The sequence below is a fragment of the Pseudophryne corroboree genome, chromosome 8 (assembly GCF_028390025.1).
Source record: "Pseudophryne corroboree isolate aPseCor3 chromosome 8, aPseCor3.hap2, whole genome shotgun sequence".
NCBI lineage: Eukaryota > Metazoa > Chordata > Amphibia > Anura > Myobatrachidae > Pseudophryne > Pseudophryne corroboree.
In genome coordinates, this window is record NC_086451.1 from 165,267,266 (window position 1) to 165,292,869 (window position 25,604).

The 25,604-nt window shown below is 47.5% G+C and overlaps 13 non-coding genes and 2 pseudogenes across 13 annotated transcripts; all 15 read right to left on the reverse strand.

Annotated features, from left to right (window-relative positions):
- Positions 1 to 1,165: 1,165 nt before the first annotated feature.
- LOC134951715 (U1 spliceosomal RNA) lies at positions 1,166 to 1,329 on the reverse strand. Its single transcript, XR_010184404.1, has one exon. It is a non-coding gene; the product is annotated as a U1 spliceosomal RNA (small nuclear RNA).
- Positions 1,330 to 2,001: 672 nt separating this feature from the next.
- On the reverse strand, positions 2,002 to 2,162 carry LOC134952111 (U1 spliceosomal RNA). Its single transcript, XR_010184717.1, has one exon. It is a non-coding gene; the product is annotated as a U1 spliceosomal RNA (small nuclear RNA).
- Positions 2,163 to 2,314: 152 nt separating this feature from the next.
- LOC134951366 (U1 spliceosomal RNA) lies at positions 2,315 to 2,478 on the reverse strand. The gene has a single exon (XR_010184119.1). It is a non-coding gene; the product is annotated as a U1 spliceosomal RNA (small nuclear RNA).
- Positions 2,479 to 3,171: 693 nt separating this feature from the next.
- Positions 3,172 to 3,313, reverse strand: LOC134953295 (U1 spliceosomal RNA; annotated as a pseudogene).
- A 145-nt stretch (positions 3,314 to 3,458) lies between these two features.
- On the reverse strand, positions 3,459 to 3,613 carry LOC134953161 (U1 spliceosomal RNA; annotated as a pseudogene).
- A 671-nt stretch (positions 3,614 to 4,284) lies between these two features.
- On the reverse strand, positions 4,285 to 4,447 carry LOC134952312 (U1 spliceosomal RNA). Its single transcript, XR_010184866.1, has one exon. It is a non-coding gene; the product is annotated as a U1 spliceosomal RNA (small nuclear RNA).
- Positions 4,448 to 4,617: 170 nt separating this feature from the next.
- LOC134951089 (U1 spliceosomal RNA) lies at positions 4,618 to 4,781 on the reverse strand. Its single transcript, XR_010183892.1, has one exon. It is a non-coding gene; the product is annotated as a U1 spliceosomal RNA (small nuclear RNA).
- A 671-nt stretch (positions 4,782 to 5,452) lies between these two features.
- On the reverse strand, positions 5,453 to 5,615 carry LOC134952273 (U1 spliceosomal RNA). The gene has a single exon (XR_010184833.1). It is a non-coding gene; the product is annotated as a U1 spliceosomal RNA (small nuclear RNA).
- Positions 5,616 to 5,767: 152 nt separating this feature from the next.
- On the reverse strand, positions 5,768 to 5,931 carry LOC134951868 (U1 spliceosomal RNA). Its single transcript, XR_010184527.1, has one exon. It is a non-coding gene; the product is annotated as a U1 spliceosomal RNA (small nuclear RNA).
- A 674-nt stretch (positions 5,932 to 6,605) lies between these two features.
- On the reverse strand, positions 6,606 to 6,768 carry LOC134952202 (U1 spliceosomal RNA). Its single transcript, XR_010184776.1, has one exon. It is a non-coding gene; the product is annotated as a U1 spliceosomal RNA (small nuclear RNA).
- A 152-nt stretch (positions 6,769 to 6,920) lies between these two features.
- On the reverse strand, positions 6,921 to 7,084 carry LOC134950498 (U1 spliceosomal RNA). Its single transcript, XR_010183407.1, has one exon. It is a non-coding gene; the product is annotated as a U1 spliceosomal RNA (small nuclear RNA).
- Positions 7,085 to 7,755: 671 nt separating this feature from the next.
- Positions 7,756 to 7,918, reverse strand: LOC134952609 (U1 spliceosomal RNA). Its single transcript, XR_010185097.1, has one exon. It is a non-coding gene; the product is annotated as a U1 spliceosomal RNA (small nuclear RNA).
- Positions 7,919 to 8,070: 152 nt separating this feature from the next.
- Positions 8,071 to 8,234, reverse strand: LOC134951090 (U1 spliceosomal RNA). The gene has a single exon (XR_010183893.1). It is a non-coding gene; the product is annotated as a U1 spliceosomal RNA (small nuclear RNA).
- Positions 8,235 to 8,909: 675 nt separating this feature from the next.
- LOC134952203 (U1 spliceosomal RNA) lies at positions 8,910 to 9,072 on the reverse strand. The gene has a single exon (XR_010184777.1). It is a non-coding gene; the product is annotated as a U1 spliceosomal RNA (small nuclear RNA).
- A 152-nt stretch (positions 9,073 to 9,224) lies between these two features.
- LOC134950499 (U1 spliceosomal RNA) lies at positions 9,225 to 9,388 on the reverse strand. The gene has a single exon (XR_010183408.1). It is a non-coding gene; the product is annotated as a U1 spliceosomal RNA (small nuclear RNA).
- Positions 9,389 to 25,604: the final 16,216 nt, after the last annotated feature.

The following is a 25,604-nucleotide window of genomic DNA, read 5'->3' on the forward strand; positions in this document are numbered from 1 at the left end:
GTGCAAATGGCATATCACCAGTTCCAAGGTAATACTTTATACAGCTGGTTGAGATCCTGGTCGGTGGATATGGATTCCAAGAAAACCCTGGAGGTGCTTCCTTTCAAGGGAGACACTCTCTTTGGAGAAGACCTCAATAAGATTGTAGCTGATCTGGCTACTGCTAAAACAACTTGCCTACCTAGTATGACTCCTACCACGCAGAAGGCTACAAGTACTTTTCCTTGGCCCTTTTTTGTCAATTACCATTTTAATAATAGGGTAAAGAAAATTAAGTGGATTTTTGAAAGAAAACAATACTGTCAATATACTATTAAAACAAATTAAAATGGTAAAAGTTATTGTACTGTAAGTAAAAATAAAAGAGCCAACATATCAATCCCAGTTTTGGATTACTTTAATTAACAAAAAATCTTGCCCTGGATTAACAAAATCCTTTCCTCATACTGTCAGTCTCCTCTGGGCACAGTTTCTCTAACTGTGGCATAGAGGCGCATAGAGGGAGGAGCCAGTGCACACCCAGAACTAAAGTCTTTCTTAAAGTGCCCATGTCTCCTGCGGAGCCCGTCTATCCCATGGTCCTTTCGGAGTCCCCAACACCCTCTACGGACTACGAGAAAAAGATTTACCGGTAGGTTTAAAATCTTATTTTCTACTTTATTCTTTTCTATCCTAGTTTATTACGACCAACTCTCATCCAAGGAGTTTGATATTCTACTACCTGCATGCAATTTAAATTGCTTAAATTGTTTATATGGTTGATTTGTCCTTCACAACCCATAATCTGCAACTTGGATGTACTTGTGTCATTGAAAATCTTATAATAAAAATGTTTATATATTGAAAAAAAAAGTTATAAGACATATGCATTCAATATTTGAAGAAACAAAATAAAATAAAGCTATGTATTGGGTTTCACTAACAAGCACATTGGAAGACTTGACTACTGTTAAAAGACATGCATTACATGGTATAGAGCCACAAACCACAATGTAGTAAAATAAAAACAAACTTACATGTGCTAGAGCTAGGGAGGGTCGCTGCTCGGGCAGCCCCCTGTCAAGTGAAGGAGATCCAACTGAGGCAGCACAAGGGAACTCTCGAAAGAAGAACAAGGCTAGAGGAAAATCTGAGACAAAGAAATCTGACTTTTACCAGAGCTGTCCAGAGGAAAGCACAAACACAGCACCCCATTACCACAAATAATGCAGTCGAGTTTCCCACATTTGTGGAAATCACAGGGGTCAGCATACCCAGAATGCAATGAATGAACCTCACCCTGGGAGAACAATCTTCATGACCATGGTATCTCCTATGCAAAATAAGTATGATTTGGGATAGGGCTGGGGAGGGCCGCTGCTCAGGCACATCTCTGTCAAGTAAAGGAGATTCAACTGAGGCAGCACAAGGGAACTCTCATCTGGGGACAACAACTGCAGGGAGAACACATATTTTCAGATGAACATGGGAGGGCAGAAGGCTACCTAATACTGAAGCACCCCCAAACAACAAACAAAATGCAACAACTAGTGCAAGCATTCCTGGGGGAAGGCCTGCAGCAGATGGATTTGCATATGGTGATGTCATCCAAGCAGTGGGTCAAAGTTGGCTTCAACCCTCGTCTGCATATGAAAAGAGAAAAGGGGCGTGCAGGGCATGGCAGCCTTTTGCGGCGCTTGGATGACCCCTAGCTCGCATTAAACACCTCCACCCTCCTTCGGTGTGGGGCTCATGTTGGCTATGCCCCAGCCCCTGAAGCATTCAAGCTGATTTCTTGCAGCAGCTGGGCACTGTAACAGCTCCAGAGCTGCTCTGTAAGGCAAATAAAAGGGTGTGGGACCTGCAGCACTACCTGTAGTTCGCATTGTGCGTTGGAAGGCAAAAAGTAAGCAGACGGGAGAAGTCAGGATAGTGCGCAAGGGCATAGAAGGGAGGGGCTCAAGAAAAGAGAAGTGGAAACAGACAGCAAACTAGGCTGGAGAGAGACCTGAGACAAAGAGATCTGAATTATACGAGAGCCGACCAGGGGAACACAAATTATGCAGTCAAGTTTCCCACATTTGGGGAAATCGCAGGAGCAGCACACCCAGAGTGCAATGGGTGAGCCTTGCCCTGGGAGAAGCACCTTCATGATCATAGTATCTCACCTGGCAGGTAAGTAGGAGTTGGGCTAGAGCTGGGGAGGGTCGCTGCTCGGGCACCCCCTTCTCAAGTGAAGGAGATCCAACTGAGGCAGCACAAGGAAACTCTCGAAAGAAGAACAAGGCTAGAGGAAGATCTGAGACAAAGAAATCTGACTTTTACCAGAGCTGACCAGAGGAAAGCACAAACACAGTCACTCACTACCACAAATAATGCAGTCAAGTTTCCCACATTTGGGGAAATCACAGGGGTCAGCATACCCAGAATGCAATGAATGAACCTCACCCTGGGAGAACAATCTTCATGACCATGGTATCTCCTATGCAAAATAAGTATGATTTGGGATAGGGCTGGGGAGGGCCGCTGCTCAGGCACATCTCTGTCAAGTAAAGGAGATTCAACTGAGGCAGCACAAGGGAACTCTCATCTGGGGACAACAACTGCAGGGAGAACACATTTTCAGATGAACATGGGAGGGCAGAAGGCTGCCTAATACTGAAGCACCCCCAAACAACAAACCAAATGCAACAACTAGTACAAGCATTCCTGGGGGAAGGTCTGCAGAAGACGGATTTGCATACGGTGATGTCATCCAAGCAGTGGGCCAAAGTTGGCTGGAACCCTCATCTGCATATGAAAAGAGAAAAGGGGTATGCAGGGCATGGCGGCCTTTTGCGGCGCTTGGATGACCCCTAGTTCGCATTAAATACCCCCACCCTCCTTCTGTGTGGGGCTCATGTTGGCCATGCCCCAGCCCCTGAAGCATTCAAGCTGATTTCTTGCAGCAGCTGGGCACTGTAACAGCTCCAGAGCTGCTCTGTAAGGCAAGTAAAAGGGTGTGGGCCCTGCAGCACTACCTGTAGTTTGCATTGTGCATTGTAAGGCACAAAGTAAGCAGACGGGAGGAGAAGTCAGGATAGTGCACACGGGTATAGAAGGGAGGGGCTCAAGAAAAAAGAAGTGGAAACAGACAGTAAACTAGGCTGGAGAGAGACCTGAGACAAAGAGATCTGAATTATATGAGAGCCGACCAGGGGAAACACAAATTACGCAGTCAAGTTTCCCACATTTGGGGAAATCACAGGGGCAGCACACCCAGAGTGCAATGGGTGATCCTTGCCCAGGGAGAAGCAACTTCATGATCATAGTATCTCACCTGGCAGGTAAGTAGGAGTTGGGCTAGAGCTGGGGAGGGTCGCTGCTCGGGCACCCCCCTGTCAAGTGAAGGAGATCCAACTGAGGCAGCACAAGGGAACTCTCGAAAGAAGAACAAGGCTAGAGGAAAATCTGAGACAAAGAAATCTGACTTTTACCAGAGCTGACCAGAGGAAAGCACTACCACAAATAATGCAGTCGAGTTTCCCACATTTAGGGAAATCACAGGGGTCAGCATACCCAGAATGCAATGAATGAACCTCACCCTGAGAGAACAATCTTCATGACCATGGTATCGCCTATGCACAATAAGTATGATTTGGGATAGGGCTGGGGAGGGCCACTGCTCAGGCACATCTCTGTCAAGTAAAGGAGATTCAACTGAGGCAGCACAAGGGAACTCTCATCTGGGGACAACAACTGCAGGGAGAACACATATTTTCAGATGAACATGGGAGGGCAGAAGGCTGCTTAATACTGAAGCACCCCCAAACAACAAACCAAATGCAACAACTAGAGCAAGCATTCCTGGGGGAAGGCCTGCAGCAGATGGATTTGCATATGGTGATGTCATCCAAGCAGTGGGTCAAAGTTGGCTTCAACCCTCGTCTGCATATGAAAAGATAAAATTGGCATGCAGGGCATGGCGGCCTTTTGCGGTGCTTGGATGACCCCTAGTTCGCATTAAACACCTCCACCCTCCTTCGGTGTGGGGCTCATGATGGCTATGCCCCAGCCCCTGAAGCATTCAAGCTGATTTCTTGCAGCAGCTGGGCACTGTAACAGCTCCAGAGCTGCTCTGTAAAGCATGTAAAAGGGTGTGGGCCCTGCAGCACTACCTGTAGTTTGCATTGTGCGTTGGAAGGCACAAAGTAAGCAGACAGGAGAGGTCAGAATAGTGCGCAAGGGCATAGAAGGGAGCGGCTCAAGAAAAGAGAAGTGGAAACAGACAGCAAACTAGGCTGGAGAGAGACCTGAGACAAAGAGATCTGAATTATACGAGAGCCGACCAGAGGAAACACAAATTATGCAGTCAAGTTTCCCACATTTGGGGAAATCACAGGGGCAGCACACCCAGAGTGCAATGGGTGAGCCTTGCCCTGGGAGAAGCACCTACATGATCATAGTATCTCACCTGGCAGGTAAGTAGGAGTTGGGCTAGAGCTGGGGAGGGTCGCAGCTCGGGCACCCCCCTGTCAAGTGAAAGAGATCCAACTGAGGCAGCACAAGGGAACTCTAGAAAGAAGAACAAGGCTAGAAAGAAGAACAAGGCTAGAGGAAGATCTGAGACAAAGAAATCTGACTTTTACCAGAGCTGACCAGAGGAAAGCACAAACACAGTCCCCCACTACCACAAATAATGCAGTCAAGTTTCCCACATTTGGGGAAATCACAGGGGTCAGCATACCCAGAATGCAATGAATGAACCTCAACCTGGGAGAACAATCTTCATGACCATGGTATCTCCTATGCAAAATAAGTATGATTTGGGATAGAGCTGGGGAGGGCCGCTGCTCAGGCACATCTCTGTCAAGTAAAGGAGATTCAACTGAGGCAGCACAAGGGAACTCTCATCTGGGGACAACAACTGCAGGGAGAACACATATTTTCAGATGAACATGGGAGGGCAGAAGGCTGCCTAATACTGAAGCACCCCCAAACAACAAACCAAATGCAACAACTAGTGCAAGCATTCCTGGGGGAAGGCCTGCAGCAGATGGATTTGCATATGGTGATGTCATCCAAGCAGTGGGTCAAAGTTGGCTTCGACCCTCGTCTGCATATGAAAAGAAAAAAGGGATGTGCAGGGCATGGCGGCCTTTTGCGGCGCTTGGATGACCCCTAATTCACATTAAACACCTCCACCCTCCTTCGGTGTGGGGCTCATGTTGGCTATGCCCCAGCCCCTGAAGCATTCAAGCTGATTTCTTGCAGCAGCTGGGCACTGTAACAGCTCCAGAGCTGCTCTGTAAAGCATGTAAAAGGGCGTGGGCCCTGCAGCACTACCTGTAGTTTGCATTGTGCGTTGGAAGGCACAAAGTAAGCAGACGGGAGAAGTCAGGATAGTGCGCAAGGGCATAGAAGGGAGCGGCTCAAGAAAAGAGAAGTGGAAACAGACAGCAAACTAGGCTGGAGAGAGACCTGAGACAAAGAGATCTGAATTATACGAGAGCCGACCAGGGGAAACACAAATTATGCAGTCAAGTTTCCCACATTTGGGGAAATCGCAAGAGCAGCACACCCAGAGTGCAATGGGTGAGCCTTGCCCTGGGAGAAGCACCTTCATGATCATAGTATCTCACCTGGCAGGTAAGTAGGAGTTGGGCTAGAGCTGGGTAGGGTCGCTGCTCGGGCACTTCCCTGTCAAGTGAAGGAGATCCAACTGAGTCAGCACAAGGGAACTCTCGAAAGAAGAACAAGGCTAGAGGAAGATCTGAGACAAATAAATCTGACTTTTACCAGAGCTGACCAGAGGAAAGCACAAACACAGTCCCCCACTACCACAAATAATGAAGTCGAGTTTCCCACATTTGGGGAAATCACAGGGGTCAGCATACCCAGAATGCAATGAATGAACCTCACCCTGGGATAACAGTCTTCATTACCATGATATCTCCTATGCAAAATAAGTATGATTTGGGATAGGGCTGGGGAGGGCCGCTGCTCAGGCACATCTCTGTCAAGTTAAGGAGATTCAACTGAGGCAGCACAAGGGAACTCTCATCTGGGGACAACAACTGCAGGGAGAACACATATTTTCAGATGAACATGGGAGGGCAGAAGGCTGCCTAATACTGAAGCACCCCCAAACAACAAACCAAATGCAACAACTAGTACAAGCATTCCTGGGGGAAGGTCTGCAGAAGACGGATTTGCATACAGTGATGTCATCCAAGCAGTGGGCCAAAGTTGGCTGGAACCCTCATCTGCATATGAAAAGAGAAAAGGGGTATGCAGGGAATGGCGGCCTTTTGCGGCGCTTGGATGACCCTTAGTTCGCATTAAACACCCCCACCCTCCTTCGGTGTGGGGCTCATGTTGGCAATGCCCCAGCCCCTGAAGCATTCAAGCTGATTTCTTGCAGCAGCTTGGCACTATAACAGCTCCAGAGCTGCTCTGTAATGCAAGTAAAAGTTTGTGGGCCCTGCAGCACTACCTGTAGTTTGCATTGTGCATTGGAAGGTACAAAGTAAGCAGACAGGAGGAGAAATCAGGATAGTGCACAAGGGTATAGAAGGGAGGGGCTCAAAAAAAAAGAAGTGGAAACAGACTGCAAACTAGGCTGGAGAGAGACCTGAGACAAAGAGATCTGAATTATATGAAAGCCGACCAGTGGAAACACAAATTATGCAGTCAAGTTTCCCACATTTGGGGAAATCACAGGGGCAGCACACCCAGAGTGCAATGGGTGAGCCTTGCCCTGGGAGAAGCACCTTCATGATCATAGTATCTCACCTGGCAGGTAAGTAGGAGTTGGGCTAGAGCTGGGGAGGGTCGCTGCTTGGGCACCCCCCTGTCAAGTGAAGGAGATCCAACTGAGGCAGCACAAGGGAACTCTCGAAAGAAGAACAAGGCTAGAGGAAGATCTGAGACAAAGAAATCTGACTTTTACCAGAGCTGACCAGAGGAAAGCACAAACACAGTCCCCCACTACCACAAATAATGCAGTCAAGTTTCCCACATTTGGGGAAATCACAGGGGTCAGCATACCCAGAATGCAATGAATGAACCTCACCCTGGGAGAACAATCTTCATGACCATGGTATCTCCTATGCAAAATAAGTATGATTTGGGATAGGGCTGGGGAGGGCCGCTGCTCAGGCACATCTCTGTCAAGTTAAGAAGATTCAACTGAGGCAGCACAAGGGAACTCTCATCTGGGGACAGCAACTGCAGGGAGAACACATATTTTCAGATGAACATGGGAGGGCAGAAGGCTGCCTAATACTGAAGCACCCCCAAACAACAAACCAAATGCAACAACTAGTGCAAGCATTCCTGGGGGAAGGCCTGCAGCAGATGGATTTGCATATGGTGATGTCATCCAAGCAGTGGGTCAAAGTTGGCTTCAACACTCATCTGCATATGAATAGAGAAGAGGGGCGTGCAGGGCATGGCGGCCTTTTGCGGCGCTTGGATGACCCCTAATTCGCATTAAACATCTCCACCCTCCTTCGGTGTGGGGCTCATGTTGGCTATGCCCCAGCCCCTGAAGCATTCAAGCTGATTTCTTGCAGCAGCTGGGCACTGTAACAGCTCCAGAGCTGCTCTGTAAAGCATGTAAAAGGGTGTGGGCCCTGCAGCACTACCTGTAGTTTGCATTGTGCGTTGGAAGGCACAAAGTAAGCAGACGGGAGAGGTCAGAATAGTGCGCAAGGGCATAGAAGGGAGCGGCTCAAGAAAAGAGAAGTGGAAACAGACAGCAAACTAGGCTGGAGAGAGACCTGAGACAAAGAGATATGAATTATACGAGAGCCGACCATGGGAAACACAAATTATGCAGTCAAGTTTCCCACATTTGGGGAAATCACAGGGGCAGCACACCCAGAGTGCAATGGGTGAGCCTTGCCCTGGGAGAAGCACCTACATGATCATAGTATCTCACCTGGCAGGTAAGTAGGAGTTGGGCTAGAGCTGGGGAGGGTCGCAGCTCGGGCACCCCCCTGTCTAGTGAAGGAGATCCAACTGAGGCAGCACAAGGGAACTCTCGAAAGAAGAACAAGGCTAGAGGAAGATCTGAGACAAAGAAATCTGACTTTTACCAGAGCTGACCAGAGGAAAGCACAAACACAGTCCCCCACTACCACAAATAATGCAGTCAAGTTTCCCACATTTGGGGAAATCACAGGGGTCAGCATACCCAGAATGCAATGAATGAACCTCAACCTGGGAGAACAATCTTCATGACCATGGTATCTCCTATGCAAAATAAGTATGATTTGGGATAGAGCTGGGGAGGGCCGCAGCTCAGGCACATCTCTGTCAAGTAAAGGAGATTCAACTGAGGCAGCACAAGGGAACTCTCATCTGGGGACAACAACTGCAGGGAGAACACATATTTTCAGATGAACATGGGAGGGCAGAAGGCTGCCTAATACTGAAGCACCCCCAAACAACAAACCAAATGCAACAACTAGTGCAAGCATTCCTTGGGGAAGGCCTGCAGCAGATGGATTTGCATATGGTGATGTCATCCAAGCAGTGGGTCAAAGTTGGCTGGAACCCTCATCTGCATATGAAAAGAGAAAAGGGGTATGCAGGGAATGGCGGCCTTTTGCGGCGCTTGGATGACCCTTAGTTCGCATTAAACACCCCCACCCTCCTTCGGTGTGGGGCTCATGTTGGCAATGCCCCAGCCCCTGAAGCATTCAAGCTGATTTCTTGCAGCAGCTTGGCACTGTAACAGCTCCAGAGCTGCTCTGTAATGCAAGTAAAAGTTTGTGGGCCCTGCAGCACTACCTGTAGTTTGCATTGTGCATTGGAAGGCACAAAGTAAGCAGACAGGAGGAGAAATCAGGATAGTGCACAAGGGTATAGAAGGGAGGGGCTCAAAAAAAAAATAAGTGGAAACAGACTGCAAACTAGGCTGGAGAGAGACCTGAGACAAAGAGATCTGAATTATATGAAAGCCGACCAGTGGAAACACAAATTATGCAGTCAAGTTTCCCACATTTGGGGAAATCACAGGGGCAGCACACCCAGAGTGCAATGGGTGAGCCTTGCCCTGGGAGAAGCACCTTCATGATCATAGTATCTCACCTGGCAGGTAAGTAGGAGTTGGGCTAGAGCTGGGGAGGGTCGCTGCTTGGGCACCCCCCTGTCAAGTGAAGGAGATCCAACTGAGGCAGCACAAGGGAACTCTCGAAAGAAGAACAAGGCTAGAGGAAGATCTGAGACAAAGAAATCTGACTTTTACCAGAGCTGACCAGAGGAAAGCACAAACACAGTCCCCCACTACCACAAATAATGCAGTCAAGTTTCCCACATTTGGGGAAATCACAGGGGTCAGCATACCCAGAATGCAATGAATGAACCTCACCCTGGGAGAACAATCTTCATGACCATGGTATCTCCTATGCAAAATAAGTATGATTTGGGATAGGGCTGGGGAGGGCCGCTGCTCAGGCACATCTCTGTCAAGTTAAGAAGATTCAACTGAGGCAGCACAAGGGAACTCTCATCTGGGGACAACAACTGCAGGGAGAACACATATTTTCAGATGAACATGGGAGGGCAGAAGGCTGCCTAATACTGAAGCACCCCCAAACAACAAACCAAATGCAACAACTAGTGCAAGCATTCCTGGGGGAAGGCCTGCAGCAGATGGATTTGCATATGGTGATGTCATCCAAGCAGTGGGTCAAAGTTGGCTTCAACCCTCGTCTGCATATGAAAAGAGAAAAGGGGCGTGCAGGGCATGGCGGCCTTTTGCGGCGCTTGGATGACCCCTAGTTCGCATTAAACACCTCCACCCTCCTTCGGTGTGGGGCTCATGTTGGCTATGCCCCAGCCCCTGAAGCATTCAAGCTGATTTCTTGCAGAAGCTGGGCACTGTAACAGCTCCAGAGCTGCTCTGTATGGCAAGTAAAAGGGTGTGGGCCCTGCAGCACTACCTGTAGTTCGCATTGTGCGTTGGAAGGCACAAAGTAAGCAGATGGGAGAAGTCAGGATAGTGCGCAAGGGCATAGAAGGGAGCGGCTCAAGAAAAGAGAAGTGGAAACAGACAGCAAACTAGGCTGGAGAGCTCTTCTGTCTATATTTTGCAAACCTGCTCTTGTCCTCTCCAGCTGCTCCATGTAGATTTGACGTCTGGAAAGGTGCATAACCCACTGACAAGCAGGCACACTCCTGCATGAGTTTTCTCTCTCACTAGCTGGATGATACACAATCATTTGCATGTGCTCCACCTCTGACACACCACCCACCCAACCACCCAGTGACCAGAGCCACCCACAAGCCAACTGGCTCCGTGATTTAATTTGCACAGTGTAGTCATCCAGGCAGCATGTCCTTCTCAATGGAAGGATCTCTGGTTCCATGGAATCTTCCACATTGGAATGCTGCGGAATAAAAAGGATTTAAATATTCAGCTTGCTAGCATTCAATGTACCTGCGGCTTGGCTTTAGCACATGGGTCTTCATCCTGTGGCCCTCCAGCTGCTGTGAAACTACACATCCCAGCATGCCCTGCCACAGTTTTGCTATTAAGGTATGCTAAAACTGAGGCAGGGCATGCTGGGATGTGTAGTTCCACAGCAGCTGGAGGGTCGCAGGTTGAAGACCCATGTTCTAGCATGCCTGTTCTATGATGCATGTACCGTGATGTCACAATCAGCTTGGAATGGGGTGTCTAGCAGGCATTTGCTGACAGCCACTTGAGGGAGACACACATCAGGAGATGCAGCATATCGGAGGTCTTCGATGCCTTTCCAGCAAATGCACACCACCTGCTGCTGGTCTGGACACAAAACAATGCCCACAATCGAAGTCCCAAAATGCCCAACTACAGGATTCATGTAAGTAGTGAATTTAGGAATGAATTTAGAAGTAGGAAATTAAGTTAGTTCACAAGTACATTCAAATTCAGATCTAAAGTCTAGGTAGGCCTCACGTCCTGGCAGCCCCCAGCACTTAAAAATGCCTTGATTAGAGGTAGAGAATTAAATGTAGATAAAAAGTAGACACAAAATAAGACTCCACAGAGCAGTTATCAGGTGTCTTTATCAATTGTTGCATTTAAAAAATCAAGCAATTAGGGAACACAATGTTGCAACAATGTAACCCTATTTGCAAAATAGTACTAAATATGTTTGTCGATGTAAGACATTTGCAAAGGCGCATCCAAAACACGCTGGAAAATGCAACTGAATCTGTTTTTGGAGGCTAGAATAGGAAATGTGCATCGGTCCTACAAGTACTGAAAGCTCTTCTACCATCTCCCTTTGTACATTCAAATTCAGATCTAAAGTCTAGGTAGGCCTCACGTCCTGGCAGCCCCCAGCATTTAAAAATGCCTTGATTAGAGGTAGAGAATTAAATGTAGATAAGAAGTAGACACAAAACAAGACTCCACAGAGCAGTTATCAGGTGTCTTTATCAATTGTTGCATTTAAAAAATCAAGCAATTAGGGAACACAATGTCGCAACAATGTAACCCTATTTGCAAAATAGTACTAAATAAGTTTGTCGATGTAAGACATTTGCAAAGGCGCATCCAAAACACGCTGGAAAATGCAACTGAATCTGTTTTTGGAGGCTAGAATAGGAAATGAGCATTGGTCCTACAAGTACTGAAAGCTCTTCTCCCATCTCCCTTTTCTGAAAAGCCATTTAATATATGGTTCCCAGATAGGGGACATATCAGATATTGCCTTTCAAAAGCAGCAAATATCATACCACTTCTATTGCCATCAAAGATAAACATTGATTGTTTTCAGATATTGGATTGAAAAAGCAGTCTTTATTGACATAAAGAAGCAAAAAAACATACATAAACATTACACACATAAGTACCGTGTTGCAGCACAGCCAAAACACAATACAAATGCTGTCGGTATAGTACAGTTCAAGAACTACAGCACAGGCCAGCCTACACTATAAATCATGAACTGCACTATACATTTAAACAATACAATAATACAACAGTTAATAAGGCTATGGGTGTGGAGTGTAAGAGGGTGAAGGAATCACAAGCCCGAAGCTTTATTGAAAGACAGACACATATAAAGGGAGGATTAATAAATACAAAGATATCCTTTACTATAGAATGTAGTCCAATCCGGTCTTTCAACTCTTCCACAACTGAAAAACGGATAGTGTTCCCAAGCCTTCCATCCTGGAATATCTTCAGTCTCTCGCCAATGAAGAAAACAATCCCTCCAGAAGACTCTTCAACCACGATACAAGATCACAGCCAAAAGGGCGAGAAGCAACTACACTTGCGTTTAACCAAAATGGCTAAAACTTAGTGAAGGAAAGTGCAGTGCACCAAAACATAAGCTGACACAATCATGGAGAATGCGCCAGCATATATGCTCTTCTATCTATATTTTGCAAACCTGCTCTTGTCCCCTCCAGCTGCTCCATGTAGATTTGACGCCTGGCAAGGTGCATAACCCACTGACAAGCAGGCACACTCCTGCATGAGTTTTCACTCTCACTAGCTGGATGATACACATTCATTTGCATGTGCTCCACCTCCGACACACCGCCCACCCAACCACCCAGTCACCAGAGCCACCCACAAGCCAACTGCCTCCGTGATTTAATTTGCACAGTGCAGTCATCCAGGCAGCATGTCCTTCTCAATGGAATAATCTCTGGTTCCATGGAATCTTCCGCATTGGAATGCTGCGGAACAAAAATGATTTAAACATTCAGCTTGCTAGCATTCAATGTACCTGCGGCTTGGCTCTAGCACATGGGTCTTCATCCTGTGGCCCTCCAGCTGCTGTGAAACTACACATCCCAGCATGCCCTGCCACAGTTTTGCTATTAAGGTATGCTAAAACTGAGGCAGGGCATGCTGGTATATGTAGTTCCACAGCAGCTGGAGGGTCGCAGGTTGAAGACCCATATTCTAGCATGCCTGTTCTATGATGCATGTTCCATGATGTCACAATCAGCTTGGAATGGGGTGTCTAGCATGCATTTGCTGACAGCCACTTGAGGGAGACACACATCAGGAGATGCAGCATATCGGAGGTCTTCGATGCCTTTACAGCAAAATGCACACCACCAGCTGCTGGTCTGGACACAAAACAATGCCCACAATTGAAGGCTCAAAATGCCCAACTACAGGATTAATATAAGTAGTGAATTTAGGAATGAATTTAGAAGTAGGAAATTAAGTTAGTTCACAAGTACATTCAAATTCAGATCTAAAGTCTAGGTAGGCCTCACGTCCTGGCAGCCCCCAGCATTTAAAAATGCCTTGATTAGAGGTAGGGAATTAAATGTAGATAAGAAGTAGACACAAAATAAGACTCCACAGAGCAATTATCAGGTGTCTTTATCAATTGTTGCATTTAAAAAAATCAAGCAATTAGGGAACACAATGTTGCGACAATGTAACCCTATTTGCAAAATAGTACTAAATAAGTTTGTCGATGTAAGACATTTGCAAAGGCGCAAATAAAACACGCTGGAAAATGCAACTGAATCTGTTTTTGGAGGTTAGAATAGATGCAGGATCAAGTAGCTCAATGGGTAGGGTATTTGATTAGAATTCAACAGGTTATAGGTTTGAATCCTGGGTATGATAGCTTGAGGTGTTATTTAATAAAGTATGTTTATATATTAGTCACACATGGTTTACTTGTACAAATGGCATGTCACCAGTTAGTGCTGACTGCTGATATGCCATTTGCACAAACACGCCATGTGTGACTATATATGCATTTAAGGAGGGCACCCCGGCAATACCACAAACCATTGAGTGTCAAGTATACTAGATATATCTTCATATCTCATGTGCTTTCTCTGAGACCAATCTTGTTATGCCCCTTCCCCACAAGGCATGCGCCTTTTGTCCATATTGCAAAAATGGGGAGGAGGAGGAGGGGGGGGCATATAATTATCTGTCACAGGGCACCAAAAAGTCTAGTTATGGCTCTGGTATGCATTATGCATTCTGGCAGACCATATCTCCAACACTGGCTGGTTGGAATAGAAATCCGGTTATCTATGTGAGCAAATGACCATCAACGATTTACTCTCAAACACTAGAAAATGGACAAAAATGGTCCCCTAAACAAATTGGTTAAATTTTGGGTTTAACCAATTTGTGTAATGACCATTTTTGACCACTTTTCTAGTGTTTGGGAGCAAATGGTTAATTGACATTTGCTCCTATACATTACCAGATTTTCATTCCATCCATCCAGACTGGATAGATAGCCTGACAGATAATTGTGTAGTGTACGCCCAGGATAACTGTCAGTTGTGCTTTCTTTTATGACGGCACATAAATGGGTGGGCAGATCCAGAGCAAGCACTGCCCACTCATGCATAGTTGTCAACTGATGTGAAGTTCCAGTGGGCAATCTCAGTTATAAAGAAAAGTATCTGGAAATTGTCCCTAGTTTAAAAAAAAAATTAAAAAAAATTGATCAACTCCATTTATTTAGTATGATATCCCAGGTGATAGGATGCCGGCAGTTAGAACAACATACTTTATTAAATAACACATCTCAAACTACCATACCCAGGATTCAAACCTATAACCTGTTGAATTCTAATCAAACACCCTACCTATTGAGCTATTTGATCCTGCATAAAAATTGTGAACATTATATGAAGCTATTGGTACTTTGAAAAAAAAAGTATCAGCATTACAACGCAGCAGATCCATGCAGTTTGCAGTCACACACTACATGTATCTGCTCAGCCACAATGCTGATTATTTCTTCACAAAGTACAAGGTGAGCTCCAAACAGAATTCTCTAGCTTAGAATTATGCCAAACCTAGAAGTCGGGCCCCCCACCCTGGGATCCCCCAGAGGGAGGCCTGCACCGTCATGCGGCAGGCTTGTCCGTTTTGGAAGCAGGCTGATGGGCAGCCCAGGCTTGCTTCAGTCTGGGCTTGGCAGGTCTGGAAGCATGAGCTTGCTTTGGGTATGCCTGACCTTGGGTACGCTTTACCTTGAGGATGAAAGGGCCAAGGGAAAGTACTTTTAGCCTTCTGCGTGGTAGGAGTCATACTAGGTAGGCAAGCTGTTTTAGCAGTAGCCAGATCAGCTACAATCTTATTGAGGTCTTCTCCAAAGAGAGTGTCTCCCTTGAAAGGAAGCACCTCCAGGGTTTTCTTGGAATCCATATCCACCGACCAGGATCTCAACCAGCTGTATAAAGTATTACCTTGGAACTGGCTCTCCACTCCCCATTATCTGGTTATCATGGCTTCCTCCGCCAGTGTCCAGACTCGCTTGCTGAAGCTCGGCCACTTCTTCCTAGCAGCAGGCTCCTGGATCACTGGGCAGCAGAGGTGCTTGGGAGCCAGAAGGGGGCGGAGCAATCAGGCAGGCAGTTGCAGTGCTGCCCAGCTATCTGTGGTGTGAGAAGAAGCAGGGGCACCCCACCGCTTGCAGTGCTGCAGCTAGCGGTGGTGGCAGCGGCGAGGCTGCTGGGCTGGGTCTTGAAAAAGGTGGAAAGAAGGGTGTTACGGCATGGAATGTACAAACTGCGAGACCCTGCTGGTAGCGCCTTTGTCTATTTAGTAGGAAGGGCACGTAACAGCCGGAGGGCAATGGAGGAAGCCCCTTTAGGGCTGGAGCCCGGCGGCAACTGACTCCGTTGTCTCTGGCAGTTCCGCCCCTGGACTAGAGGAATGGTCAAGAACATGGCAACATTTAATGCCAAAAAATGCAAAATCATACACGTCTCAAAAATACAAAGGCTAACTATAATATTAAGGGCATTATAATGGCAAGAGGAAAGCTATCTAAGTATTACTATTTCAGGTGAGCAATGTAACAAAGCAATAGGAAAGGCAAGTCAGATGCTTGTTTGCATAGGTAAAGAACCAGTAGCAGAAAAAAGTAATACAGGTTGAGTATCCCATATCCAAATATTCCGAAATACGGAATATTCCGAAATACGGACTTTTTTGAGTGAGACTGAGATAGTGAAACCTTTGTTTTTTGATGGCTCAGTGTACACAAACTTTGTTTAATACTCAAAGTTATTAAAAATATTGTATTAAATGAACTTCAGACTGTGTGTATAAGGTGTATATGACACATAAATGAATTCTGTGAATGTACACACACTTTGTTTAATGCACAAAGTTATAAAAAATATTGGCTAAAATGACCTTCAGGCTGTGTGTATATGGTATATATGAAACATAAATGCATTCTGTGCTTAGATTTAGGTCCCATCACCATAATATCTCGTTATGGTATGCAATTATTCCAAAATACAGAAAAATCCGATATCCAAAATTCCTCTGGTCCCAAGCATTTTGGATAAGGGATACTCAACCTGTAATGCCACTGTATAGGTCCTTGGTACAGCCACATTTAGAATCCTGTGTTCAGTTCCAGAAGCCATATCTCAAGCGCCTTGAGTCCTGTTGGAGAAAGAGCACTATATAAATAAATAGTATCAAAATTTGTTTCACGGCACCCCTAGGCCAAAGTTTTTTTTATTGAGAAATTCAGAAAAAAATATAAAATTAAGTAAATTGTGTTTATAGCATGTCATCCTCAGGTTCAGTTATGTTGTGAGGGAATGGTTTTGCCAATTTAATAAAGTATAAATAATTTTAATTGGTCCTGGACCACCAAACTTTGCTACCAGTGCAAGAACCCCAGTTTGGAAACTACTGCCATAAAATAAACCTTTTTTGTTTTTTTTAAACTACATGTAATACACCTTAGATCTCAGTTCCTAAAAGGTTTTAAACCCTTGCATACAGTAAACTACACATATTTAAAAATCCTACACCGGGCACAAGTGCTCACGGGCCAATTTCATGGCAGTCTCGGATAGGAGGGCATTGTGGATTCACCAAGGGAATGCTGATGCTGACTCCAAGAAGCCTCTTCAAGATCGCAGGAGCAGAGTCCTCTGCTTCTGCCAAATCCACTGCATGACGCTGGGGCTCTCTTGCAGGAGCCCACACCAGTGGGGGGCACCAGGGGCGGAACTACTGGCAGGGCAGGCAGTGCATTGCACTGGGGCCCCGCCGCACTCAAGGGCCCACAGCCGCCGGCATTACAAAGAGTCACAATGACTCATTGTATCATGCCGCAGCCGCACACCAGCGCTCCCGTCGGGTCTGCGTCCTGCGACTCCCGCCGCCCGTCGTAACGAACAGATCAGGCCAGGGCACTACGGGCAGCAGCCGCAGCACCAGACACGCTGCCGCCTCTGTAACACACGAAGAGGGAGGAGGGTCGCTTGGAGATGAGAGGAGCAGCGGCACGGGGGGGAGGAGGAGGAGGAGGGAGGTGAAGGAAGGAGCCGCAGCAGCGCTTTGTTACTGGTGGAGGCGCTGCTGCTGCTGCCCCTCTGCTTCACTATAGGCTGTCTTCCGAGAACAGCCTATAGTGAAGCAGAGGGGCAGCAGCAGCAGCAGCGCCTCCACCAATAACACAGCGCTGCTGCGGCTCCCTCCTCCACCTCCCTCCTCCTCCTTCTCTACTGCCCGGGAATCGTCAAGCTGCACGAGGAGCCTGAGCCAGCGGAGAGGGTAAGTATAATTCTTCTTTCTTTCTTTCTTTCTTTCTTTCTTTCTTTCTTTCTTTCTTTCGTCTCTTTCTTTCTTTGTTGGGACTGCCTGCCGCTATGTGTAAAAAGGGGGAACCTGCCTGCCGCTATGTGTAAAAAGGGGGAATCTGCCTGCCGCTATGTGTATAAAGGGGGAATCTGCATGCCGCTATGTGTAAAAAGGGGGAATCTGCCTGCAGCTATGTGTAAAAGGGGGGAATCTGCCTGCAGCTATGTGTTAAAAGGGGGAATCTGCCTGTGTCACAACTGAGGGCCTGAGCTGATGGGAGGCAGCCTCAGTTGTAGGGGCTGAGATGTACCGGAACCTGGGAGGTTGTATCAGACCCCTGGACATGTAAGTAACATGAATAATAACTGCCCGAAGGCGTGACCACGACAACTTGGATAAAAGTCAATGATGTTTATTATGACAACTCCGCAACACAGCAGCAGTAAAAGAAAACGTAAAAGTCAGCAAAGAATAAATACAGTTCCTGGGTACTACAGGATGGCAGGAGCCACAGGGCACTGGTAGTGTGAGATAGTTCTTATGATCTTCTAGATGGAAAGTCCTTACCAGGCCCGACTGTAGCAATGGAGATAACCCAGGATTGTGCCAGCTGGTGTTCCAGGAAAAGCTGGGTTGCTGAAGATAAAACAGCTGCTGTGGATACTGGCTGGAACCAGACTGTTGTTAGCACGGAGTGGATACTGGCTGGAACCAGTTAAATAATAAATGAACTTGGGAGCGATGAAATATGAACTGAAATGTAGAACTTGAGAGCGGAGAAATAATAATACCGGTGGAGAGTGGTAAAGTGTAGAAAGGACACCGGCCCTTTAAGGGAAGCTGTACTCTGCTGGAAGCTGAGCTGGGAGCAGGTAATGTTGTAGCTGGAAACAGATGAATCCACAATGGATTGGAGAGTCAGGCTACACCGCAGGTGGAATGCTGGTGCGGGTCTCTATGGTGGAAGTCTTGAGACAGGAGCTGGAACCTGGAAGACAATCACAGGAGAGAGACAAACAGGAACTAGGTTTGACAACCAAAGCACTGACGCCTTCCTTGCTCAGGCACAGTGTATTTATACCTGCAGCAAGGAAGGGATTGGCTAGGCAATTATGCAGATTAACAATACTGACAACAGATTGGAGGAAATGATCAGCTGACAGAATCCAAGATGGCTGCGCCCATGCAGACACTTGGAGGGAAGTTTGGTTTGTAATCCATGTGGTAATGAAAACAGTAATGGCGGCGCCGGCCACTGGAGACAGGAGACGCCAGGCTGACAAGTGCACATCCAACCACGCGGACACAGCGGAGGCCGCGGCTGACGTAATCGCCACTCTGACACTCTGCATGCAGAAGCTCAGGGACGGCGGCGGAGGCCGCGGGAGACGCCATGCCAGATGTAATATGGCGCTTACTGTGAGAGCGTCCCAGAGTGACAGGAGAGGATACAGGAATGTACACATCAGGATAACAGATGGAATCCGGTCCTGGAGCGCTGAGCCAGCCTTAGGAGGCATCTGATGGGTAAGAAATGGCGTCCAGATACCCGGATCGTGACAGCACCCCCCCCTTTAGGAGTGGCCCCAGGACACTTCTTTGGCTTTTGAGGAAACTTGGAATGGAATCTCCGGACCAAGGCAGGAGCATGGACATCAGAAGCATTGGTCCATGAACGTTCCTCAGGACCATAACCTTTCCAGTCAATAAGATATTGTAGTTGACCGTAACGGTGACGTGAGTCCAGGATCTTGGCCACTTCATACTCAACGCCTCGTTGAGTTTGGACTTTCGGAGTTGGAGGAAGTGAGGAATGAAACCGATTCAAGATCAGCGGTTTCAACAGGGAAACATGGAATGTCCTGGGTATTTTTAAGAAGGGAGGCAACTGGAGTCTGTAAGCAACAGGATTGATGACTTGTTCAATCTTGAAAGGACCGATATAGCGAGGTGCAAACTTCATACTGGGAACTCTTAACCTCAAATTCTTCGTGGATAACCATACCCGATCACCCACCTTGAGAGCAGGAACTGCTCGACGCTTCTTATCCGCAAACTTCTTGTACCTGAACGATGCCTTGAGCAGAGCTGATCGTACGCTCTTCCAGATATTGGCAAACTGATGCAAGGTGATATCTACTGCGGGAACAGAAGTTGCTGGAAGCGGTTGGAACTCAGGGACTTTAGGGTGGAATCCAAAGTTAGTGAAGAATGGTGTTGAAGCAGATGAAGAATGATACTGGTTGTTATGACAGAACTCGGCCCAGGGAAGTAATTGAACCCAGTCATCTTGAGAGGAGGACACATAGATGCGGAGGAAGGCCTCCAAGTCCTGATTCACCCTCTCGGTTTGACCATTGGTCTGAGGATGGTAAGCCGTGGAAAACTTTAGCTTGACTTGGAGGACTTGACATAAACTTCGCCAGAATTTGGCTGTGAATTGAACTCCTCGATCTGAGATAATTTCTTCAGGAAGACCGTGGAGTCGGAAGATCTCTTGTATGAATACTTGAGCCAACTTGGAAGCTGACGGAAGACCGGTGAGAGGAATGAAGTGTGCCATCTTGGTGAACCGGTCAACTACCACCCAGATGGTATTGAACTTGTTGCACATGGGTAAGTCTGAAATGAAATCCATCGACAAGTGGGTCCATGGTCGACGGGGAACGGATAGTGGAACCAGTTGCCCCGCAGGCGACTGGCGGGATACTTTATGTTGGGCACACTTTGGGCAAGATGCAATAAACTCCAAGACGTCCTTTTTCAGAGTTGGCCACCAATAGGACCTAGAGATAAACTCCAGGGTTTTTTGGATACCTGTATGTCCGGCAAAACGGGAAGCATGGGCCCAATGCATGAGCTTCTTCCTTAGCATCGGCTTCACAAAACTTTTCCCTGATGGGGGCGTAGAGTCCATCCCTACCGTGGAGAATGCCAACGGATTTATAATAGGATGCTTGTCTGAAGACTCTGACTCATTTTCTTGCTCCCATGAGCGGGAAAGGGCATCGGCCTTGCGATTCTGAGAGCCCGGACAGAACTGGAGTTTAAAGTCGAACCTGGAAAAGAAAAGTGCCCATCTGGCCTGACGAGGGTTGAGACATTGTGCGCCCTTCAGGTATAAAAGGTTCTTGTGGTCTGTAAGTATGGTGATTGAATGAGAAGCTCCCTCCAACAGATACCTCCACTCTTCTAGAGCGAGCTTGATGGCTAGCAACTCCTGGTCGCCAATGGCATAGTTGCGCTCAGCTGGGGAGAACTTCCGGGAGAAGAAACTGCAAGGGTGTAAATGGCCATCTTTAGCCCTCTGAGATAACACCGCTCCTACTCCAACGGAGGAGGCATCCACCTCTAAGATGAAAGGAGAGTCGATGTCAGGCTGTTTCAGAACAGGCGCAGAGATGAACCTTTGTTTTAAAAGATGAAATGCTTGCATGGCTTCTTCAGACCACTTGGACGGGTTAGCACCCTTCTTAGTGAAAGCAGTAATAGGCGCCACAATGGTGGAAAAGTCTCGTATAAACTTTCGGTAATAGTTGGCGAACCCTAAGAACCTCTGGACCCCTTTGAGGGTTAAGGGTACCGGCCAATTTTGGATTGCTTGTAGTTTCTCAGGATCCATCTCTAGTCCGGAACCGGACACAATGTACCCTAGAAACGGAATGGACTTGACTTCAAAGACGCATTTTTCTAATTTGCAATAGAGATGATTGACACGGAGACGGGACAGAACCTCTTTAACCCAAAAACGATGTTCCTCTAAATCGTTGGCAAAAATGAGGATATCGTCTAGATAGACCACGACATGACGGTATAGAATGTCTCTGAAGATCTCATTGACAAAATGCTGGAAGACAGCTGGAGCATTGCTCAATCCGAAGGGCATGACGAGGTACTCATAATGTCCGTCACGGGTGTTAAAGGCGGTCTTCCACTCGTCACCCTCACGGATCCGGATGAGATTGTATGCACCTCGCAAGTCCAGCTTTGTAAAGATGGTAGCTCCGCTAACTCTGTCAAAGAGCTCAGTAATCAGGGGTAAAGGATAACGGTTCTTGATGGTAATGTCGTTCAAACCTCTGTAGTCGATGCACGGCCGCAGACCACCATCTTTCTTTTTTACAAAAAAGAAGCCTGCGCCGGCTGGAGAAGAAGAAGGTCGAATGAACCCCTTTGCTAGGTTCTCTTTAATATATTCCTCCATAGAATGCGTCTCAGGCAGAGACAACGGATAAGTTCGGCCTCGAGGTGGAACCTTCCCTGGAACGAGATCAATCGGACAGTCCCATTCTCTATGAGGAGGAAGGATATCAGCAGAAGCTTTACTGAACACATCCGTGAAATCTTGATATGGAGGAGGTGGAACATCAGACGACCTGGGGGAGGAAGAACAGACAGGCAATACTTTAAACAAACATGTCTCAGCACAGGAGGAACCCCATGCCAGGATTTGCGTAGTCGTCCAATCAATTGTAGGATTGTGAAGACGGAGCCATGGAAGGCCCAGGACCACAGGATGTGTGGCTCTTGGAATTACTAAAAAAGAAATAAGTTCGGAATGAAGAACTCCCACTCTCAGACGAACTGGTAGAGTCCTTAAAGAAATAACTGCATCAAAAATTTTGCTGCCATCCACGGCAGTTAAAGAAATGGACGAAGGAAGTCTCTCGGTGGGTAGGGACCACCGTTTAACATAGGCTTCGGTAATAAAGTTCCCAGCTGCTCCGGAATCAAGGAGGGCAATGACGTTCCGGTAACGTTGAGCAACTTGAAGCGAGACTGGGAGATTACAATCTTGAGGAGATGGAGAGGAGATCATTACTCCTAGCCGGCCCTCTCCTTGGCGAGCTAGGATTTGGAGTTTCCCGGACGTTTGGAACAGGCGTTAATGGTGTGAGACGGAGCTGCACAATAGAGACAGAGAAACTCGGAGAGACGTCTTCGGCGCTCAGCAGGAGTTAAACGGGAACGGCCAAGTTGCATGGGCTCATCTTTAGATGGTGACAGTTGACGAGGAGGAGGAGCAGAAGATTTTGGAGCAGATGATCTTCCACGCTCAGTTGCTCTCTCTCTGAAACGTAAATCAACTTTCGTGCAGAGTGAGATTAGCTCATCTAACTTAGAAGGTAAGTCTCTGGTAGCTAACTCATCTTTAATACGCTCAGATAAGCCATGCCAGAATGCAGCATACAGGGCCTCGTCGTTCCATGCCAGTTCGGATGCCAGGATCTGGAACTGTATCAGATATTGTCCTACAGTACGTGACCCCTGGCGTAAACGGAGAATCTCGGATGAAGCTGAGGTTACCCGGCCTGGCTCGTCGAAGATGCGCCTGAATGTTGACACGAAGGCAGTGTAGGAAGATAGCAGGGTGTCGGACCTCTCCCATAACGGTGATGCCCAATCAAGGGCTGAGCCACTGAGAAGAGAAATAATGTAGGCAATTTTTGTACGGTCACTGGGAAAATTGCCAGGTTGTAGCTCAAACTGAATCTCACACTGGTTGAGAAATCCCCTGCAGAATCTTGGAGATCCGTCAAATTTTGCTGGCGTTGGAAGATGAAGACGTGGAGCAGAAATGGGTAAGGTGGGTGGGGTTATAGCTGGAGTCACTGTGGTTGACGCACCAGACGCGCCTGATTCACGGAGAGTTGTCTGAATCCCATCCAGCCGAGTAGAGAGATCCTGGAGACAGCGGATGATGTGGCCCTGTGCAGCCTCCTGATGTTCTAGTCGGGCTGCCAGTTCTTGCATCGGCCTGGCCGCTTGATCCTGGTCTCCGGCTGGATTCATTAGGTCAGTGCTTACTGTCACAACTGAGGGCCTGAGCTGACGGGAGGCAGCCTCAGTTGTAGGGGCTGAGATGTACCGGAACCTGGGAGGTTGTATCAGACCCCTGGACATGTAAGTAACATGAATAATAACTGCCCGAAGGCGTGACCACGACAACTTGGATAAAAGTCAATGATGTTTATTATGACAACTCCGCAACACAGCAGCAGTAAAAGAAAACGTAAAAGTCAGCAAAGAATAAATACAGTTCCTGGGTACTACAGGATGGCAGGAGCCACAGGGCACTGGTAGTGTGAGATAGTTCTTATGATCTTCTAGATGGAAAGTCCTTACCAGGCCCGACTGTAGCAATGGAGATAACCCAGGATTGTGCCAGCTGGTGTTCCAGGAAAAGCTGGGTTGCTGAAGATAAAACAGCTGCTGTGGATACTGGCTGGAACCAGACTGTTGTTAGCACGGAGTGGATACTGGCTGGAACCAGTTAAATAATAAATGAACTTGGGAGCGATGAAATATGAACTGAAATGTAGAACTTGAGAGCGGAGAAATAATAATACCGGTGGAGAGTGGTAAAGTGTAGAAAGGACACCGGCCCTTTAAGGGAAGCTGTACTCTGCTGGAAGCTGAGCTGGGAGCAGGTAATGTTGTAGCTGGAAACAGATGAATCCACAATGGATTGGAGAGTCAGGCTACACCGCAGGTGGAATGCTGGTGCGGGTCTCTATGGTGGAAGTCTTGAGACAGGAGCTGGAACCTGGAAGACAATCACAGGAGAGAGACAAACAGGAACTAGGTTTGACAACCAAAGCACTGACGCCTTCCTTGCTCAGGCACAGTGTATTTATACCTGCAGCAAGGAAGGGATTGGCTAGGCAATTATGCAGATTAACAATACTGACAACAGATTGGAGGAAATGATCAGCTGACAGAATCCAAGATGGCTGCGCCCATGCAGACACTTGGAGGGAAGTTTGGTTTGTAATCCATGTGGTAATGAAAACAGTAATGGCGGCGCCGGCCACTGGAGACAGGAGACGCCAGGCTGACAAGTGCACATCCAACCACGCGGACACAGCGGAGGCCGCGGCTGACGTAATCGCCACTCTGACACTCTGCATGCAGAAGCTCAGGGACGGCGGCGGAGGCAGCGGGAGACGCCATGCCAGATGTAATATGGCGCTTACTGTGAGAGCGTCCCAGAGTGACAGGAGAGGATACAGGAATGTACACATCAGGATAACAGATGGAATCCGGTCCTGGAGCGCTGAGCCAGCCTTAGGAGGCATCTGATGGGTAAGAAATGGCGTCCAGATACCCGGATCGTGACAGCCTGCAGCTATGTGTAAAAAGGGGGACTGCCTGCCGCAATGTGTAAAAAGGGGGAATCTGCCTGCCGCTATGTGTAAAAAGGGGGAAGCTGCTTGCCGCAATGTGTAAAAAGGGGGAATCTGCTTGCCGCAATGTGTAACAAGGGGGAATCTGCCTGCCGTAATGTGTAACAAGGGGGATGCTGTCTGCCGTAATGTGTAACAAGGGCACGCTGTCTGCCATAATGTGTAACAAGGGCAAGCTGTCTGCTGTAATGTGTAACAAGGGCAAGCTGTCTGCTGTAATGTGTAAAAAGTATACGATGTCTGCCATTATGTGTAACAAGTGCAGGCTGACTGCTGTTATGTGAAAAAAGTGTACGCTGTCTGCCGCTATGTTTAACAAGGGCAGGCTGTCTGCCGTTATGTGTAAAAAGTGTACGCTGTCTGCCGCTATGTTTAACAAGGGCAGGCTGTCTGCCGTTATGTGAAAAAATGTACGCTGTCTGCCGCTATGTGTAACAAGGGCACGCTGTCTGCCGTTGTGTAAAAAAGGGGGATGCTGTCTGCCGTAATGTGTAAAAAGGGGACGCTGTCTGCTGTAATGTGTAAAAAGAGGACGCTGTCTGCTGTAATGTGTAAAAAGAGGAATCTGTCCGCCGTAAGGTGTAAAAGGGTCTCTACCTGGTGTAGTGGTGCTACTGTGCGGCGTAATTTGAATAATGGAGACTACTGTGCACCGTTTTATGAATTGGTATTATTTTGTGGCCACACCCCTTAACCACGAAGCCACGCCACTATGTTTTTTTGCGCGCGCCTACGGCGCGCACTGCCCCTGTTTTGCATGCAGGGGTGGGGCTCCAATGCCGTTTCTTGCACACACTGCTAAAATGTCTAGTTACGGCACTGTTGCTAGGTATCCACTTCCCTGAGCAGGCCCCCCTCACCAGATCCTCTCCAGGGGTGAGGGGGTGGACTTGGAT